Genomic DNA, 20,352 nt, shown 5'->3' with positions numbered 1-20,352 from the left:
AACAACAAAAACCTTCTCAAGACACTTTACCAATGCCCAGAGCCTGAACTGTATTGGAGAGACATTAGAATAGATGATGTGTCATTAAATGACATAAATTAAATGACAAACATTTTAAATGCAATTTTAGCTCAAAATAATTAAAAGAATTTCAAATGTGAATATTGACAACACATCAACCAAATTCAGATGGTCGGAGGTTACATAAATAAATTAAAGTTTAGAGTACAATCATCAGCTAGACACTTCTATCAGCGTAGATTAGCACATCAAAACAGCCTTCAGTTTCAAGTACTCTAACATAGTCATCCGAACACACATGTATCTGCATATAACCTAGAAAACCTGCTTATACACATAATAATAATTTTATGTACATAAGGGAACCCATATGAAAGGAACATTATGCAGTCTAGCTTGCACAAAGAATAGCACGCTGTCCAATCCACTTTAGAGCACAGCGGCTCTGCCATTTTGTGCTAATTCCCTACAGACAGAGCGAGCCTTTTGCTTTGTCGCTGACATGTTTACCTTGTTAGGCCTCCTGGTTGCTGAATCAGGCCACTGTATGACACTTAAATATATTGCTTACAGACTGCAACAAACGGAGCGAGAGCATCAAAAAACACAGACTGAGTTCAGGTTAGAAGTCTGAGGCACTGAATTAGGCCTACTGCATCATGCTAAAAGCAAGTGTCTAAGTAATTCTAAAATAAAGAACCTTTGTTGTTAAGAAGGATATTCAATATACTGTGATTTCTCCTTCCTCAAGAATGATTATAAATAAAACAAAAACTTTTTTTTCATGTCCGTCTAGAGCCGGGCCACTACTGGGAATCCTAGCAATCATATTATATTGGTGCATATGTAGCCAATCAAGGCATGCCCTTTGATGTTGCCAGTTCATTATTTATATATTTCTGGCAGCGAGTCACACAAAACTGGGAGCTGAGGAATACCCATTCGGTAAATAAAACGCCATTCAACTTCCATTTCAATTTCCATATCCTGTTCAATTGCCGGGGCCCGGGTTGGAAAGCGGCCATTGCAAAAGCCCTCTGCATACATTTAATTGAATTATACGAACTAAAACATTTAATACACTTCACCGCATGCAGCCGATGACAGGAAGGCAATAGAGAGCCTCCGTCAAATCGTTTTCCTCTTTGCAAAGTACATGCGAACGTCATGGCCGCCAGTAGTCAACTTCAACTAACACTTCAATGACTCTTTCCTGATTTTCCTCATCGCTTTTCTCTGTCGGTATGGATATACATTCAGTGGGGTGACCATGTAGGAGTGGAGATGTGAACCCTTCGACGGCAGAAACCATTGGTCGTCCTCTGGGTGACCAAGTCCTGCCCCCTTTGCTTTGAGAGTTATTGACTGGCTCAGAGATGGATTTGAAAACCATTGCTACAATGACAAAGGCACAACTCTCTCTCTCTCTCTCTCCCTCTCTCTCTCTCTTTCTGTCTCTCTTCTCTACTTTCTCTCTCTTTCACTCCCTTTCTCTCTACTTACAGGATTGTGAACAAAAACATAAACGATACAAAGTAAAAAAAAAAAAAAAAAACGCAACCCTGTGTGGTCATTTCCTGTCTTGCGGCCGAGCCAAGAGACAGGCTGTGGGGCTGCATTTATGGAGGCCTGATGCTCGTCCTCAGATCGGACAAATGCAGTGTGCGAGCCGTGATGAGAAGAGGGACATCTCACATATTTGCTTGTCCGGGCATATCTGTTTACAATACACGCTTCTGCCACCTCGGCTTGGTGAAGAGATGGGCGATTTTGGAGCTCTGCTCAGCGAAGATTGAGGACCACAAGCCCTAAATTCGTACCAAACAAACAGGCTGCTATGAGAGAGTTATAGGTCATCAGCCATTAGCTCAGACAAGTAACACAAGACCGGCCCAGTCTCTGGGCAGTTTCATGTATGGGCTGTTCTAACAACAGCCACTGGCATGAGTTTTGGTAACACTATTTGTTGTGACATACTAAATTGGGAGATGATGTTTTGGAAGCTCTGCCTGTCGCTCTTATGGTTCACTGCCAACATGTGATCGATCTCTCTCTGTCTTTCTCTCTCTCTCTCTCTCTCTGGGCGTGTGTGAGTGTGTGTGTGGTGTGTGTGTGTGTGTGTGTGTGTGTGTGTGTGTGTGTGTGTGTGTGTGAGTGCATGTGTGTGTTTGTACTTATCTGCAATGATCAGGTTAAACATTGCTGTGACAAGGTCTAGCAATTAAATACTGTACATGAGATGCACTTGCTCCTGCATTTGAAACCTAAATTCAAGATTTTGGACATTTCTACAGTTCATCATTGTGCAAACTGTAATCTGAACACTTCCCTGTTCAGCACATCATCATACTTCTAGGTGTGTTTCACAGAAAAAAAATCCATAATTCCTCTCAAGCATACAGCTCATCATTGTCTGAACAAAAATGAAACCACTGTCTAAAGCGAGGCATTGTAATTCTAGCAGCTCTCCAATCATCCTGTCTCATTAGTAATGGGGAAGGCAACTGGCAAGCTCTGGTGGGATAAATATGAATTCATTGCACAGATGGAGGCGTTCTGTTCTACATTCAGACCTCAGCCTCATAAAAAAGCAAAGGCGCCTACAATTAGTGTTTCAGTTAACGCAGACCTCTCATTTACCTGAGAGGAGGTTGCGTAGAATTTCGAGATTGGTAATTAACGATGGATCTTTCCTAAGGGTCAGTGGAGATGTTTGAAATAATCAAAAATCAATGCTTGCTGCCCCAGCTAATTCTATTTCCTTCTATAAAAAGGAGGGCTGCATCTGAGACACACAAAAAAGACCTATTTGAGAGGCAGCCCACAGCTCTGGGGCCTTTGTCTTGTAAAAACCTAAACACAAGCTTTACTTTCGAGTGTTAAAAATACTAGCTTATTTACTATGACTATACTGTTCATTGTACTGATTATCTGAGAATTGACCCTGAACCTGAATCGTAACCCTGAACTGTAAGACGCTGTAAAGACACAATGGGGGGAACTGCACCATCTTACTATCAGAATTGAACGCACATCAACACTGTGGATATTTAACCATCAATTAGCCTATTAATAGCATTAACAGGTTCAAATTTCACTGCATATTACTGTAAACCAGTTGCTTTGGCAGGTCAACAACTGTGCTAGTCTGAGCATAGAGAGCATGGAAGAGATCTCTATTACCCAAAGTATACTCACACCATGTTTATGACATTCTCTGTGTTTAGAGATGACAGCTGTGTACTTGGAACGGGGATGAGCTGAAAGCGTGTCATTACGAGCTGCGTGTGGTGGAGAGTTTGGCCGTGTTATCTCTTAAAGTTACGCTTCAACACTTTCTCAACATGATTCAAATATTTTGAGAGCAATCATTTATCCAATTATTGTGCACTTTTGAATTTGTGGGCAGGCACATAAACACAACCACAATGCGCCAGTGCGCGCGCTCGCATACACGCACATACACACACACACACACACACACACACACACACACACACACACACACACACACACTCATCCCAAAAGCTTTTGGTTCATTTTAGTTTCAGTTCTCTCCTGTCACGGAACCCTAAAATACAATGAAATGAGTGAATACAGGAATCCAGTGGACCAGCTCCCTAATTCACTCCTGTGCTGGAATCGACTCGCTTCTGTTTGAGCAGGGAGTACTAAGCATATTTAACTAGCACAAGAAGGAGAGAGAGAGAGAGAGGGAGGGTGATAGAGAGAAAAAGAGAGAGAGAAAGAGAGAACAGCGCTTCTGTATGGCAATGCAAAGACTGTCCGGAATGCTCTGGTCTGAACTGCATGTGAACTCACGAACCCCCAGTTTCCACCTGACAGAATCTGTTCTTTCCCCCTGACATACTGCCGTAAAGAACTTGTTGCGCGCACACAGGAATGCAATCGGAAGATTAGAGTTGCTTCTCCGTAGGCTCGGCAAATAAATATGTCTGACTGTTCAACAGAAATACTGCAGATCATTTTCTGACGAAATTCCTCTTGGCATAACGATTTATTTTTTGGTCGCTGGGTTTTTTTCTCCTTTAACCCTCTTCAGTGTGTTGTTGAGTGGTGTGGCACATGTAAGGCAGGGCTCCATTCATAGCAGAAGTCTTCGTTGCTCAGAGCGTCTCTCGGATTGGTCGAGAGGATCCTGGCTCCTGAGGAAAATCACGTGGGGCTCTCTTATGGTGTCTTATTAGTCTGTGTATGTGTGTGTGGGGTGTGTGTGTGTGTGTGTGTGTGTGTGTGTGTGTGTGTGTGTGTGTGTGTGTGTGTGTACAGAAGTGTGAGCGTGTGCGCGCAAGTCTGTATATGTGTGTTCCTCAAAAAGAAATTATCATCTGCCAGTAGTGTGCATCGCATCTACCCATGCCGAGACAAAACAAGACAAGGGGCAGCCCCAAAAGTAACAAATGGATCATCCCCTCTATCACATAGCACTTGGTGTAACAAACAGGCGTCTGGGCAGAGGAGAGAGCCTTTGAGGATCTCATCCAAATGATGTGCGGCAAGCGTAATTGGCTCCCTGCAGGGTGGGGCCAGTGAAGGGTTAAAATTGGAATGGACAGAGAGCAGTGTTTTACATGCATAATGGCATGTTTGTTTTCACGTGTAACCCCCCCCACCACCACCACCCCCCTGCAGTGATTTAAACACAGCAAGTGAAGGATGATTGGCACGTGAAGCTTTCTGAGGTTTGTTTTGGAGACACTCCCCAACCACTTCTCCACTCTCTCTCTCTGTCTCTCTTTCCCTCCCTCCTTCTCCCTCTCTCTCTCTCTCTCTCGCTCTCTCTCTCCTTTGCTTCCTCTCTCTCCTTCTACCCCTCCACATTCCATCCAGGAGGGGCAGCACTGCCTGTGGTTCTCGGGGGGAACAGGGGGGGGGGCCTTGCTCATACCCGTAAACCCAGCACCTCCCTGGGAAAGCTGGTTCACCCCTCCTCTCTAGGGTTGGGGCCTGGAGGAACCAGTCCCTTACTTACCCTTTTTGTTAGTCTTTTTATTTCTTTTGGGGGGGGGGGGGGGCATTTTTTTGCCATTGATGGCAGCGGCCCAAGAATTACCTTGATTAGTTTGTCTGCTGCTGCGTGTGTTGCGTCGAAAAGTCTAAAGCCCTGTGCCTGTTTAGACCGACTTCGTACCCCACATTGGCCGGGGTAGGGGTGACACGCATATTTAATATGTGTGTTGCGTAAAAGCCCTATCCACTAGCTCTGCCTGTGACGGTGCGCCGGGTCGAGCTGGGGTAGACAGAGGGGGGAGTGGTGGGGCGACGTGGTGCTTTTGGGGTAACGTGGGGCTGGGCCGGGGGAGAGGGGGAGACTGCATTCTTTTGAAAAAACATGTCCTCCTCTCCGTTGAAATCTGCCTTTGTCCCACCAAAAAAGTAGGGAGGCTTTTCCCATCTCTATTTTTTTATTGGCCTGTTTCCTCATGCACAGGAGGGGTGTACAGGCAGTTTAGGCCCCGCCATTGATCTTTCATCAGTTCACAGCGGCGAGTGGAAGAGAAAGACAGCCCGGGCGAGTCTTTTTTTCTCTCCCTCTCTCTCTCTCTCTCTTTCCCCCTCTCTCTTTCTTTCTTTCTTCCTATTTTTTTTTTCTCTGCTCATGGTTACTCGCCGGAGCCTGCCTATGATTGTTCCCAGTTTCCTCAGATTGTTTCTGGTTTAGCGAGTGTGCTGGGGCGGCCCTGCACAGAGGGGTGAGGCAGCCGGCCCGAGAGAGCCACAGACATTTAGGAGAGCACGTAACTACCACCGCACTGCGGGTAGGTGGACAATGGCGTTTGGGGTGATTTGTGCGTGTACGTGTGTGTGTGTGTGTGTGTGTGTGTGTGTGTGTGTGTGTGTGTGTATATATATGTGTGTGTTTGTGTGTGAAATGGGGGTGTGGGTGTGGGTGTGGGTGTAGGAGTGTTGTCATTTTTCTGAATGTTTTTTGAAACTTGGGTGAAATAAGTCCTGTCTCTTTAATGAAAGGCTCATATGTTAATGGTGCCTGAGGATTTATGTAAATGTTGGTTAAGCAAGAGATAGTGAATGAGAGAGTGAGAGAGAGACAGAGAGCATGTATGTGTGTGTGAGTGTGTGAGAGAGAGAGAGTGAGAGTGTGAGTGTTTGTGTGTGTGTGTGTGTGTGTGTGTGTGTGTGTGTGTACATACACACATATATGCTACTCATATCCATACTACTATCCATAAGCTTACTGTTTTTGAAGAGGAAGAAATAAAAAGGTGTTGATAATTGTCACACACACATTTACAGCAATCAAATACTCTTCTAAAAGATACCAATTTTAACTCAACAAATCAGATTGAATTGAAGGAACCAAAAAGCTTGAGTTTTTCCTGCACTAAAACCTGCACTTCATTGTTTCAATCATTTAGGCAATACATTTTGAGAAATCTAAAAGGATCTTGAATTTTACATCAAAGAAAAATACACAATCTACTGCCAGTTATACTAGTACTATTCATAATCATTATCATTTGTGGTAGGCCTAGTAATAGAAGGCAAGGCCAGGCAGTTTTATTTCTATAGTGCATTTCATAGAGCAGCTCAATGTGCTTTACAGTGTCAGGAACGTGGACATTTTAAAAAGTAAAAGTAGTGGTATTAGTCGTATTTATTGTTCTTTTGTTGCTGCTGTCAGTCGCAGAAACAGTAATTTCTGAACAATATGATGCTATTTCGTTTTATTTTCAAAGTGAAAATAAGTAGCCTATGTTGTGGTTGAGGGTGTGGCCTTTCCCAGCGTCCAGTCAGACAGATTGGCCTGCGAGCATGACTCTACACTTGATCACACGAAGAGAGTCAATATTTCACCTTTTCTGGCAGCTCGGAGACAAATCCACAGAGAGATGACCAGAGCAGGGGGTAGAAAATAATGCTCTAGATTATCAGATCGGTTTCCACTGGACCCTGAATATTTCATGCCGCATGTCCAACTGCGGACATGCAGATGGGCTCAACAAATGGCAAACGTACATGTCCATAACTCGCCGCCCTCCTCCTCACCCATTGGGACAAGCCCTGGGAATCATGTCTGGATCAAATTTCTGCTCACACCAACCATGTGTTTCATGTAGACCCCTAACACGAAGACAACCCTGTAGCCTTATATGAAGGTAATAAATCCAGTTATTCCACTGCAAGCTGGACTTCTAAAACTCCAAATCCGTGATTGTTAGTTTCTGTTAACAATGTGACTGTATAATCAAATAGTGAACTCAGAAATAACGTTGGCTATACAAATGAGGGGGGAAACCTCTCGTTTCATTTACTGGTTTTATTATTTAAACTTAGATTTAGTTTGTATGATGTAGGCTATACCAGAATGATGCGTAAATAGATATCCAACATCCACACGTGCTTTCGCGTCAAGAACTGCCATACAGATCAATCAAACGGCAAAGCCACAATGTCTATTATTGCCTAAAACATAATACGATTACTATTTGCTTACAGATCCGCGTTTCAACAATGTCAGTGAATTCATCTTCATATCCATATTTACCGATTGCGAATCAGACGGCATGAGAAATATTAACCTAACATGTTCCAACGTGAAAAGTCCGGTAGTGATATGCTTAAACCGTGCAGCAATGCACTGAGCTCTGACGCCGCTGTAACAATTTTCTGTTTTAAACACCGCCTACAGTCAGCCTCATAGGCGCCCCTGTCAAAATTCAAGCATCAGCTGAAGCCATTTACACGATGGTGTCCAAGCTATGAAAAAGCATACCGTCCGCTTGCAGAAGTTATGACTTATCAGTGATACATCTCGAAAAACGTAACCCATTTCTGCAAAAACAAAGTTCATTCAAAACCAGCAGCCTATGAAATAACGTTAGTCAATGTTATATTTCTACACTGCAGTGTTAAATTGCAGCTATGCAACCACAGCACAAATAAACACATTGCCTCACATTAAGTGAGACGACATCTTGTAAAATATAATTACAAATATGCAGAATATGTATATCATCCCATGATCATAAGAACATGATGACTGCTAGTAAAAGATTATGAGCCCTTGTTGCTAATTAAACTTGTAGCATCAAGCCCAGTGGTTTGAACATCGTTTTTGGTGAGGGGAGCATACCAAATTTAATAGTTTCAGCACTATGTTGGATTTGTATTTGTTATGGACTTGAAAGAGTGTCAGTAGGTTGAGCTGCAGCCACTTCTGGTCGCGCTTGTTTTAAACTTCTCTACAGGCGTCCTGTAGGCTATTATGTGATTGTGCTAGTGGTGGAATTATCATTGAACCAGTGGGTGTTCTGTAATAGTTCAAGTTTAAGATTCAGCAGCGAGAGACATGGTTCCCAGGCACTCTCTTGATAAGATGTACTATTTTCTTCAGATTGGCCCCGGCGCTCACAATGGCGTCCAAAGCCGACAAGCAGAAATTAATTTAGCATTGATGTCCCTCGCCAGGTTCGACAACAAATCTCATTTACTAATTTTTTTCCCCCTTTCTTCCTAATGTCTTTATCTGAGCCACAGCGTCTGGCCATTGTCAGTCACTGGCGGGCCCCTTTTGGAAATCAGTGCACTCTTTGTGTATGCCACACACACACACACACACACACACACACACACACACACACGCACACACACGCACGCACGCACGCACGCACGCGCACACACACACACCCCGCAAACCCTCCTTGCTTGTATTCTTAAGAGGGCTGTGTTAAATGGAATACTTCCTTTTGAAATTTCCAAGTTGTGTATGCAAGACCCAAGACCTTTTCCTTGGCATAATGTGGCTCCCAAAATATGATGTTTTCTGAGACAGAAAGGATCCTCACCAAAGAAAAAGTGAACGTACACAATGAATGAATGAATGAGAGAGTAAGAGTGTGTTTGTGTGTGTGTGTGTGTGTGTGTGTGTGTGTGTGTGTGTGTGTGTGTGTGTGTGTGTGTGTGTGTGTGTGTGTGTGTGTGTGTAGTTTGGTGTTTGCGTGTAAGAAATGGGAGTGCAGAAAGCTAGACAGACTCCTTCAGAGACAATGGAGGAGATGCTTTACATACAATTAGTGAAACAAATCAGCAAGAAATGGCCACAGTGAATGGCTCAAGTAGACAACATAGCATTAGGCCTATCTAGGAGATTTACAGTCTATTCACTCCACATTGCTTTTGGCCAAGCTTTACTGCTGCGACAAACTGATTGTGTGCCTGTGAGTGGATGAGTGTATAATTGAATTAACAAAATTGTATGTGTCTGTGAATTTTTATTGGAAAAAAAATCAGTGTTGCTTCAGTATATTGATACTTTCAGCCAACTGGGTATGAAAAATGTAACCTGAAAAACAATGGTTGTGCTAGCAAAAAAAAAAAAAATGTTAAGAAGATTGACATCAAAACGATTTTCCCATTCAACTGCAACGACTTTGTATACTTAACTGTTTCACATGGTGCCAGACAAGCCTGAACACTCAAAGTGGAGCAATCAACACAAACTGGAAAATATAAAGTTTAAATAAACAACTTTAGTTTAACACAGTATCATAATAATGACAACTTGCAAAATGGTGATCACACTAGGTTAAGACAAACACAGACGATCATAGCACAGTCTGTTTCCCTACATGACACAAACCTGTTGGTAATGCATAATTGCTCGGAGCTATCGGAAGGACTCCACTCCACATTGCCAATTATGCGTCATGCTGGATTGTGTTCATCTGAAGCATGTAATGCATGGCTTCTCCACAAAGTGCCTCTGTCTTGTTCGAGGGAAATGAGCCCATGAACCACCAGGCTTTTTTGGGGGGGGGGGGGGTGGCGGGGTGGCAGGACGGTATATTGCACATAGCATCCAGTGCCTGGCAGCCTGGGCCACAGTGTACTCTACTTCCATTGTGTCAGAGCCAGTTAGTGTGCAAAGCTATATCTGGACTAATGGAGCCGCCTCGGTGGTCCCTGCACCAGCCCGGGCCCTCAAAATCCCAAGTTCAGTCGATTATGTCCAAATGAAAGCAAGCAATTCACAAAGTTTTAGCATATCACATGGGCACATTTCTGTGGACGACGGACAGAGCCACTACTAATGTGACTCAAAATATAGGCCTAGGCTATGAAAATTCTAATAGGTCCGTTTTCAGCATCATTGAGTCAGTTATCAACCTGTTCGGTTTGAACTCAAATGAAATGTTTAAAGTGAGCATTGTCATTGTCAAGAAAAGTAAGAAATATATGATACAGTGGAGTACCAGAACAAATGGCCTACAGCTTTCCCTTTGCCAGAAAGAAAGTAATTCAAAAATATTCGGTCAAAATTAATTCAGAGTCAAAGGTGGTTAAATCTTTTTTTTGGTGAAAATGTTTTCATCTCAAAGATTTTGTAACTAAATGTTATTTCCACTTAAAATGATAAATGGCTTACTCACTGACCAATCAACAACTGTATACAGGTTTCATATGGGATTAAACATTCCCAATCACACGTTAACTCTTTAGTGGGAGAGATAGGGGAGAAATGATTGACCTAATGTGTGTTTGCCAACGCAGCCCTACCTCAGCATTTACCCTCAGTGTAATGATTTTAGTGGTCTGACAATGTTTTTTAATCTCAGTAATTGTTTTCGCTAGGTTATAGGATTTCAGAGCCAACCCAGCGGCTCAAAGCAGGGTAAACGAGTATTGTAACATGTAACCTTTGGTATATTTACAAAACCGGGATGCATGTGTTAAAAGGCAACATTATATGATGCTAATGGTAGTAGGATATAATATGTTGCAATTGTAGGCCTACTTCTGATGTAAAATAATTTGGGGCAAAAATAAAACCTTCATAATATTCGAAAATATGTTTACCTTTTAAGAGGCTCTGGGAACATGATCAAAGACGAAAGGTCATTTGTTGGTTTATGTCAGAGGCATATGGAAGGACGGGATGCACAACAGTGAGTTGACAAAGGGATGGTGGATCATCTAGATAATAACGTAGGCTCTATGATCACAAAGTTATTCTTATAATATAGGCTACATGGTTTGCCATACAATTTCATGACAATTTTTCAATTGTCAGTGCTCCGTGATCACTTTGTAGCCCACAGATTAGCAAGCGTAGGCCTACACTCCTTGGCTATATTTATTGTCAAAATGTAACTAGTCTTTTTCAATTTTCACATTCACAAAATGTAACACCCAAACTTAAAAAAAAATGTTAAATTGATCATCATCGCATGGAAATACGTCCTTCCAGTCTAATAGTCTACATAGTGGTGAAAACTAAATAACTCTGAGATCATTCTTCAAACATACAGCCACAATACCTTTGTTGACTATTCTATTTCAGTGGGCAACAGATAAGATTATCGTTTTAATATTAGCCATCAAAAAGACGGGCCACGGTAAGTTGGTGTTGGGCTGTTGGGGTTGCCATGACTCACTAAGAGTGAGCAGGTAAAGCTATTCGCCGGTCTGTCACAATATAACTTTCCACTCCAACTTAAAAGGGTTGTCGAGAAATTATGCTGTCTGGCCGGGAGTTGTCTTGGGACCAGTGACCCGCAACAGGCAAGAGTCTCTTAATCTCATAGCCATGACATAAAACACTTTCCTGTTTACACGATGGGGCGGAGACGGTACCCAGCCCGGCGAAGTGCGCGTTGTGCACGCATGAGAGCGGAGCACTGGACCGGCAAGTATGGGGAACAATGTTGTCGCTTGATAATTTCGCGCTACTTTGACTGTTTGGCTTTTTCTTAACAAACACTTAGCTTTCGCTTGGACGATGGTTTGTCGAGTGACCGAAAGTGGCACTGGCGCGTTTTTCTGGTCATTTTATCATGTTTAATCCGGATTTAGCGAGAAGTGCCCAGCAGAGCCCAGACACCCTGGCTCCAGTAGTCATCTCTACGGGCTATAGAGCTGTCTGTTTGAAGAGGGAGACAGGTGTAAATAATCTTAATCTTCTCTTGTTCTACCCTGGTGAAATTCACCTGTGGCTGAAAGCTTTCAAGCTGTTCTAGTACATGTCAAATAAAAATATAGCCTATATTTTTTTGACGCAAAGATTTGTCGCAATTAGTCAAAGATTGTATTCTTGTGCTGCATTTAGAGAGTGTTGCCATCTTGAATGGCGATTGTAATTTGCTTTTGTTGTGTGTTGTAAATCTACTTTGACAGTTGTAAGTGAAAGGAAATCCTAAAACTAGTTATTATTTGTTGCATAATGCATTGGGCTCGATATTGTGGACTCTCATTTTGTGTAAAAGATGGATTTACTGTTTGCATGCCGTTATAGCCTAGCCTATCGACTTACACTGATTCAGTAATCGAATATGCAAGAAAAGGTTAGCACCATTAAAAATGTCTGACTACAGCTAAGACACAGCACATCACTATAAAGTCAAGCCCTAGAAAAAAATAAATAGATTATTTTTATTATTTCAATATAAACCTGCTGTTAAACAGGTGGCATTCTAAAATACATAAACTGACCCCTCCTCCCCACTCGTTTGTCATCACTTTAGCTCTGAAATTAAATCATTTAATTTTGCTGTCTACTTAGTGAGGCTATACTGGCTAACATTCTTTATATTCATTCTTGGGTTGAAAAGTCTGCTACGTTTTGAATGCATGTGGTTACGACAATTCCTGTATCATTATTAAACTGTATAAAGTGTCGTCCGTTTGTCCTGCCTTGAAAAGACTCACCGAAGCAGCACTATCATCAATTACGTGTCATCGCGTGTTATGACATCTCCCTTCCCCACACACATACACACCACTCCCCCTTTCGCAAGAACATTCAATTAATTGCACACTTAAGGTGTTGATGTTCTGACACCGCCCCTCTTACTTTTTCGTTATAGCGCGCGTGCAGTGTGTTTGTGTGCGCGTGTGTGTGTGTGTGTGTGTGTGTGTGTGTGTGTGTGTGTGTGTGTGTGTGTGTGTGTGAGTAAGGTAGTGATAGATAGATAGATAGATAGATAGATAGATAGATAGATAGATAGAGAGAGAGAGAGAGAGAGAGAGAGAGAGAGACAGAGAGAGAAACTATGTAGGTCCATGCCACTTTTGATTAGGGATTGTTCCCAAAAGATGGCAAGAGACATGAGATAATGAGGTCCTGTGATAACGCGGGTCTCCTTTAAGTTTTTCCCATGGATTGGAGCTGTCGCCAGTTCACAAAACGACACTGTACATAGGCACCACGCTACTCACTTCTCATTTAACGCGCACAAAAGCTGATCTACCCCAAATCCCCACTAACAAACTAGGCACTGGCGACAAATCATATAATGTTGAATCTTATTCATTTCTCCACTAATTAACTAGAATCCCCACCTCATTCCTAATACAGTTACCAATTAATTTGTGATGTGTGTCAAAGGTCTTTGGGCTGGAGTCGGTCGCCAAGGACATTTGTGAAGGTCTGTGGCTTCCCTATAGGCAATGGATCTTATTAGAGGGTGACCCCAGTGCTGAAAGGTTATGGGCTTTTCACTGCCTTGGTCTGAAAACCAAGATGTTTCCTAATCGGATTTTAATTGGTTGGTTGAATGGTTTGTGTGCGTGTGTCCGTGTGTGTGTGTGTGTGTGTGTGTGCGTGCGCGCGGAATTGGAGCAAACTTGGAACACGGAAAGTTTTGAGTGTCCAAATCGGTATTTGGATTGGACATTGAGGACGATCGAGCAGAATAATGGCGTTTAAAGATATTAAATCGCCTAAATATTGACATAAACATAATTAATCACCTCTTTAAAAGTCTGCATTTATTCGACAGTGAACATAGAACCTAGTTTAGATACCTAATCAGACTTTACACCGTTATATCAGAAATATATTAATTTAAAGTCATATAAAATAATGAATCTTACGGGATAAAATAAGGAGCCATCAATTAACCGTTTAAGTGAACAATGGGCTATTTAGGCTTAAATATTTGAAAAATATACATATAGGCCTAGGCCTTGCATCTTAAGACACTGATGTGTGTATTTTCTTATGTTTTCAGAAGAACTTTTGACAGCTACGCAAACACATGCCCTTGATCCTACCCGTCACATCTTCTGGACGCTCACCAATGCAACCAGAGGTTCAGCCGAAACTCAAACACCCCCCTCCGGTACGTCCAAAACATCCTCATGCAAAACAGCTGTGGGAACCTCAATAAATGAAAGCACGATTCTCAACCACATCCGACTCAGTCTAATTTATTTATTTATTTAGTAAGTTGGGGGTGGGGGTGCTTGGATATGCTGTAGTCTCATAGCCTACCGATAATCATTTTAACCACGTGTTGGTCCAAAATAGCCTATGCAACCAACGTGTCTTGAGGTTGTGAGGTTGGTTGTAATGGTTCGACTAAACGGTGTTGAGGAGTGCAAAGCAGTCCATAAAGCTAGCCATGAGTGCTTTCCGTGGGGGATATACAAGAAACTTTGGAATTGTCTAAACGCAGAATGAATTTTCAGTTCAAGCAGCATCCTTGAAGCAGGCTACCTTCTTTTGAAATCATAACAGTAGCACATCAACAAATGTATCAATTAAATTAAATTCAATTTAACAATTCAAATCGAACTCGTACCTTGGGCAAACGTAGATTTTACTTTTTCTGCAGTGCAGCTATTACTTAATATAAACTTAACAGAAAGTGATGCATCAGGGTTCCATGAAAACTCCTTGATTGTATTATGATATGAGCAATTCTAATTATATGCGCGAAATACATTTGGATTTTCTTTTTTAGTGCAGATAGCCTTTAGGCCTATAATATTTCAGCAATGTCTATTTTCGTCTTAAAACCCTAGGCTACTAAATAGTTTAACACATTTTGCACATGTCTTGTATCTTTCTATCTTCACCCATTTGAGAGCAGAAACATTTGGATTTGTGATGTTCGATTTATTGAACTTTCCTCAAATAAAAACCTAAAGGGCATGCTGCATGTTTCCACAAACGTTTTTCCACTTTTCCTCAATTGCCCTCATGCAAAATGGCCTAACTGATGCATTTCTGCAAAAGTTATTGCATAAGAATATAAGCAAGTAAAGAAATTACAATGTAATGTAAGGAACAGAAAGATGTCATTTAGGATTACTGCAGGCTAATGTTCACGTTGCAAAGTTTGATACGAAGCATCCTGAGTTTCATAGAGGGCACCTTGAAGTACAGGTAATCACCTAAATCATACCGATCAAACGTAAACACTGTATGCCTATCAGAAGTTCGGTAAGCCTTTTTTACTTTGGAATAGCGATCCGGATTACCAATGAGCGCAGATTGTGGCCTACATAGAAGGGGGAAATCACGTATCGATATAAAAAACGAAATACATCTGTTTAGTATTTTCTTTTAATTTTATTTTAATCATTTCTCTGGAGGGACCAGGAACCACGGTCGTTGTTTTAAAAGGCTCGTCAGCGACAAGGAAATGAATATTTAAACTAGACTCCTCAGTGGGAGACATTTCTCGAGATTATATTTCTCGCCCCGTTAATCAGAGGCTCTGGTCAACCGGACCTTGCGTCTCCCCGTGCAATACAAAACCAACAGAATTTTTAACATGGGTAGAGGATGGATTTCTCCTCAGACGCAATTATTTCTACCTGAGGATAGCGTCCATCCTTAAACAAATCCCATCACCTGTTGATACGGGACATCACCATTGTTGTTTTGCATGCAAATTTTATGTCCCAATCTTGTGTGTATAGGCATTAGCTAAGATAACGTTTTTGTGGTTGTTGTGTGTACAATGTACAGAGTGTACATTTCTAATATTCATCATGGATCTGCAATCTATGAATCTAGATATCTGTGCTTGTATCTTAATAACATACACACACACTTGCACCCTACACTTTGTGCCAAAGAGGAGGAACTCCTGGATAATTCTGCAATTGAACTTTAGCAGCACATCAGAGGCAAACTGCTAGTGGTTAGATTGCTGTGGGACTTGTAGCTTGCTTGGCAGTGTTACACTTTGAAGCCTCCCTTTGACAAAGCTTCAGTAGTTGCCACAGGCATTCATTAACCGTTCTACACTACATGGGTCTAATGAATAGCTGGGATTGATCAGGCAACCTCAGTCGGAGTCCTACCAGGGGAGCTGTGGACAAATCCCCCTCAATGCAAAAGCCAGAAAGGAAAAAAAACAAAACAAAACAAGAGAAAGAAAGTGCTAGAAGGTCGGCACAGGTAAGATTACACTGACCACAGTGACATGGGGGCGATGGGAGAGAGAGTGCAGCCGGAGCAGCCTGGGAGACCCCCTTTCCTCTCACTTTCATCCATCCCTCCCGCCAGATCATATGGCTCCCAGACAAGACTGAGAACAAGGGAGCCGGGAGTTTCTCTCTGCAAACGAATGGGGTTTTGTGGAGGGCGAGAGGGGTGAGGGTGAGGGCGAGAGGAGGGGGTACTGCTTGGCACCATAAACATGTTTGTGGCATTAAGTCATTACCTGAAGCTGTACAGAGGTCTGGTTGTGGGGGTGGGGTGGGGTGGGCTGGGGGTTGACTGCCAGAGCGAATGCGTGGGCTGTGTGACCTCCACCACAGTGTCCTGGTGCCAGAGGCACATATGTAGGCAAGCTGAGGGCACCAGAGCTCCAACATACACAGTCCTCTTTACGTACAGATGGTTAACAGTAGGAACAATGGTGGTACTCAGACTAGCTGGAATGCTATATAAATTTCAACTGACTACACACACAAACACACACACACACACACACACACACAAAACACATTTGTTGTGTCTAGGGAAGGAAAAAAACTTGCTTAATTTCATTAATCAACTGAAGTTCACTAAGAGCTTGCAACATTTCATCCAAAATGTGTTCCCTCTCCACAGGAAATTTAATGTAGTGAGTAACCTCTATTACAAAGGCAAACCCAACCAACTACCATTGCTACAGGACAGCTCAAAGCAGTGGCCCATGCAAGTCTCTATTTCAAAGGTGTTTGTATCCATGTAAATACCAAAACACTGTAACTCAACCTTAGCAAATGGCTCAAAAGTATGGGGAGACCCCTGGCATGAGGCTTGCTCTTGACTCACTCAAAGCATGGAGCATCCAAACATAGCTAGAGGTTCACTATGAAACTATGCACTGGTGCTTTGGTCAAAGGAGGCAGTGGAAAAAAATCTTACAGGCTCATGAGATGCCGTAACTCGATCGGGTCCAGTGAAAAACAAAAAAGAAAGTGGACTGTGGTGCAATGGTTAACCAGGCCAGAGATATCCTCTTTTATCCTGCGCCCTCAATCTAATCACATTTAAAACCAAGAGTATTAGAATACCCACAAGTTTCCACAGCCTCCCTGCCCCATTCAAACACATTACCCTCGGGACCTGCAACTTCTAATGCCTGTAATGAATTACAGTAGTGTTGTGATTTTTACAATTTTGAGCTTTTTTTCACTCGTTTGGTTTTGTTAAAAGTTATCAGGAAGCTTCACAATGCACAATGGTACAAATATAGGACAAACTCTGACATGTCATTGTCTATCTATACCTCACCTTCTGAAGGCATGAATCAATCAGTCATACAGTATGCATGTAGTGAGTGTGTGAAGTGCTACAGAAGGGAATGCAAACCTGAAACATAAAGTATCTCCTTACAGCATGGTATGCTATCTATTACTGTGACGAGCATCTGTGTGTCAGTGTTTTAGTGAAAAGCAAAATATGTCCAAATATGTTTTTCAACACATGCCTTAGTTACTAAAGCTTATATAACGAACTGATGTCTTCCATCATCCAAAAAACACTTGATCTCAAAGATAACGTTTCCTTGTTTTCCTTTAAAATCAAAGGATCTTGATATCTCTTTCCCTTTCAAGTTGTAAGTCAAAGTTGACGCGGTACTGGACAGCTGATGGATTGCAACAGCTATTGGACGAAGGGAGGCATGTCCATGTCCACCGCCTACTCTGTGTCTCTCTGAAGTAAATGTACCGTTTTCAAACACAATCAATAAACACATCCCCTAATTAACTAAAATAGTTTTCATCAATACCTGTAACAAGTTACTGCAAGAATTTATGTTGGGCCGGCTCGACTTGCATGAAATGAATGTCAGGCCAAAATCATTGACAGGTAGGAGTTAATAACGTCCACGGGGCTAGTCGGCAGGTCGGCACAAATGGGTAAGGATTGCACCGAGGTCCATTCTCCACTGCGGAAGCTCCATTGAACTTCGGGATCTCCATCAATCAGCCTCCAATTATTGATATACCTTAAATCCAGGGAATGACCAGCACTAAGCACTCACAAAGCATCCATCATTGCAATGTCTTTCGGACAAGAAGATGGCACATACATCAATGGGGGCACACAAATGTGTTCTCTTCTAAACACGCCTTTATCTTTTCTCAAATACCATAATTCACTGCCCACCCCCCAAAAAAAAAGGGTTTAGTGATCCACTATCCCTCCCACGTTGGAGCAGTCATGGCCTACTGGTTAGGGCTTCAGGCTTGGAACCGGAGGGTTGCCAGTTCGATCCCCGACCAGTGGGAACAGCTGAAGTGCTCTTGAGCAAGGCACCTAACCCCTCACTGCTCCCCGAGCGCCGCTGTAGCAAGGCAGCTCACTGCTCCGGGTTAGTGTGTGCTTCACCTCACTGTGTGTTCACTAATTCACAGATGGGATAAATGCAGAGACCAAATTCCTTGTATACGCAAGTATACAAGCCTATTCCCTGATTCCCTTATTCATTGAGGTGGTGACACAATACAGCAAATAATCCATGATCTAATCTGTTAATCTAATACTTTGCATCCTGCTTGTGTGTCATCTAATTGATACATGTTTCCTGATAGGACATGGTACAGTTATGTTTTGTAATGTCAAACATTTCTGTCTTTGGGCAAGTGGGTAAGTATTTCCAGACTATCTTCATATGACACCTGCAAAACACCCAATACACCTCCCTACCACAAGTAAACTCCCACCTTTTGCATGTGTAAAAAACTGAGCATGTACACACCTGTGTAATGTAGTATTTACATTTGTAATCTAAACTGAACCCCATGACATCATGAATCATGACATTCATGATCAGCGCAGATATAGATACAGTGACCAACTTTCTCATCAATTAGCCGCACAGGGCCTGTGACTTTTTATGGCCACTTGGGAGTCCCCGAGAGCCCTAATCCAGTAAAACTTTATATAGTGTATTGACCGCTCTCTAAGGGTTGCTTACTTAATTAAGTCTAGTGGCCACAGAGAATGAAAGGGCTGCCGCTGTGTCAACACTGCTTCCTATTGGGTGACACCTCTTCCTAAATTGAAATGTGCGTCTAATGGGGACGAGTGATTAAAGAAGAATAAGTATGTAATCGGCACAAGCTTGACCTCACACACACACACACACACACGCACGCACGCACGCACACACACACACACACACACACACACACTCTCTCTCACACACGCACACACACACACACACACACACACACACACACACACACACACACACACACACACTCTCTCTCACACACACACACACACACACACACACACACACACACACACACACACACACACACTCTCTCTCACACACACACACACACACACACACTCTCTCTCACACACACACACACACACACACACACACACACACACACACACACACACACACACATGAAATGGAGGCCATGTGGGCCAAGTAAACATGGCAGTGAAGGAACTAATGTGTTAAGAGTGTGCTTCTTTTGTTGAATGAAGCCACCATTGTGTGCATAGGGCACATCCAAAAATCTGCATCAACTGCCAGTGATCACAATAGGGTTTTAAAATGATACACACTAGAGACAACAGGCTGGGCAGAATACCAAGTAGCATGTTCTGCTTATGCTAAGATAGATATATGCTGCACTTTACTACTTTCCTAAAAACTGCCACTGAGATGGCTCCTTTTCTGCATTTATCACTTACACAATGTATTCATAAGAGTGTCTTTCTCAAAGCAGGGTTCCATTTGTTGTGTTTTTTTATTTTATTTTTTCAGGGCACTGAAATGAGCACAGAATCCATGTGGTTTGAATTTTGGTGTCGTTGCAAAATCAGTCTCATTGTGACCTGCTATGGCACAATATGGTGAAGAGGATGCAGCGTCTGCTTTGACTTATGCCTTAATTACTCAATAGATAGTTTCACTCTCAACTCTAAATATGGCAATAAGCCGACAACCTTAACATAGGCTTATTTAGTGGCAGCATAAAGAAAATGCATCATAGCCATAAACGTGGTTTGGTCAACTAGACCGTGGCTGGTATAACATTGGACCAAGAAGGCTATAAATTCGAGGTGATGTAGCTAATTCGCCGACAGTGCAAGAC

At 42.4% G+C, this 20,352-nt stretch overlaps 1 long non-coding RNA gene across 2 annotated transcripts; it reads left to right on the top strand.

Annotated features, from left to right (window-relative positions):
• The first annotated feature begins 5,650 nt into the window (after positions 1-5,650).
• On the top strand, positions 5,651-14,193 carry LOC125304109. 2 transcript variants are annotated; one of them, XR_007195190.1, is made up of 2 exons: positions 5,651-5,801; positions 14,013-14,193. It is a non-coding gene; the product is annotated as an uncharacterized LOC125304109 (long non-coding RNA). The 2 variants fall into 2 exon arrangements; XR_007195191.1 differs by lacking the exon at positions 5,651-5,801 and adding an exon at positions 11,595-11,693.
• The last annotated feature ends 6,159 nt before the right edge of the window (positions 14,194-20,352 follow it).

The sequence above is a fragment of the Alosa alosa genome, chromosome 12 (assembly GCF_017589495.1).
Source record: "Alosa alosa isolate M-15738 ecotype Scorff River chromosome 12, AALO_Geno_1.1, whole genome shotgun sequence".
NCBI lineage: Eukaryota > Metazoa > Chordata > Actinopteri > Clupeiformes > Clupeidae > Alosa > Alosa alosa.
Note: the sequence above shows the minus strand (reverse complement) of the source record. Positions and strands in the feature narration are given on the sequence as shown.